The sequence below is a fragment of the Zalophus californianus genome, chromosome 14, assembly GCF_009762305.2.
Source record: "Zalophus californianus isolate mZalCal1 chromosome 14, mZalCal1.pri.v2, whole genome shotgun sequence".
NCBI classification, from domain to species: domain Eukaryota; kingdom Metazoa; phylum Chordata; class Mammalia; order Carnivora; family Otariidae; genus Zalophus; species Zalophus californianus.
In genome coordinates this window covers 63,973,281-63,974,454 of record NC_045608.1, presented here as the reverse complement: position 1 = coordinate 63,974,454, position 1,174 = coordinate 63,973,281, and positions in this window count along the sequence as shown.

Here is a 1,174-nt window from a genome sequence, read left to right as displayed (position 1 = left end):
GGGAGAATTCTTTGTATTTTGATCTAATTCATCAATATTTGCATAATGAAAGACCAAGAGAACTTAATTAAATAATTTCCTTTATAAAATATTTCCCTTTCAAAAACATTTACTGAGCACTAGTTAGACTTGATGTCAGATGTAGAGATGATTTAAAAACATGACTCTCAAAATAAATAAATTAAACAAATAAATAATAAAAAAATACAAACACTCCCCTCAAAGCATTTTTTTTAAAGATCACCTGAGTCAGGATAATATGGAGGCAGTTCTTAAAAGTAAAGATGCCTGGGCCCTTAAGAGGCCTTTGCCATAATGGAAATATAACAGAAAAATAAGTTGCTTTAATAAACATAACCACATTTGCATGGGTAAAGATATGTCTTTCAATAGAGAAAACTTTTATCATCACCTTAAGAGTAGTTCAGATGGTACATGTAATGTATCCTGAAATGGTTGAGGGAGAAAATGTGTGTAATGTGTAGGTGTACGTAGAGAAAGGCAGGGAAGAAGGGAGGAAGAGAGAATGCTAAAGGAACCACGTAAGGTTAAATGTGAAAAGATGAAATAAATAAAGGGTATATGGATGTCTCTTGTACTATTTTTATTTCTGGCACTCTGTGTCAATTTAATAAGTAATAAATATTTTTAAATAATGCAGAATTTTGGTAAGTGACAAAATTTGCTCCATGATGGAACAATGGTGTGGTAAGCTGGAGAATATATCTGGTCTTTGTCCCGTGGAATACCTGGTAAAAGCCCCTAGAACCTTGGAATTGCCTGAGTAATAGGAGGATCTTTTTTATGCTAATAAGGTAACAAGGTGGGCCTCTGCATAGTTTCAGGATGACAGATACCAACTACAAGATTAGAAGTTTAGAACTTTGAGCCAGCCTGACCTCTAAGAAGTATAGGGGGTACCAGAGATCAAATTGAATCACTTGGCCAGTGACTTAACCAGTCATGCCTAATGCTCAGTAAAACTCTGGACACCAAGACATGGTAGAACTTCCTGGTTGGTAGGTGGGGTGACGTTCCCTGACTTCATAAAGAGCAAGCATGGCAGTTCTATGTCTGGGACACTTCCAGACCTTGTCCTATGTATAGCCCTTGTAAGAAAACTGCAAGAGTAAATATCATGCTTTGAATGAGTTCTGTGAGTCATTGTAGTGAA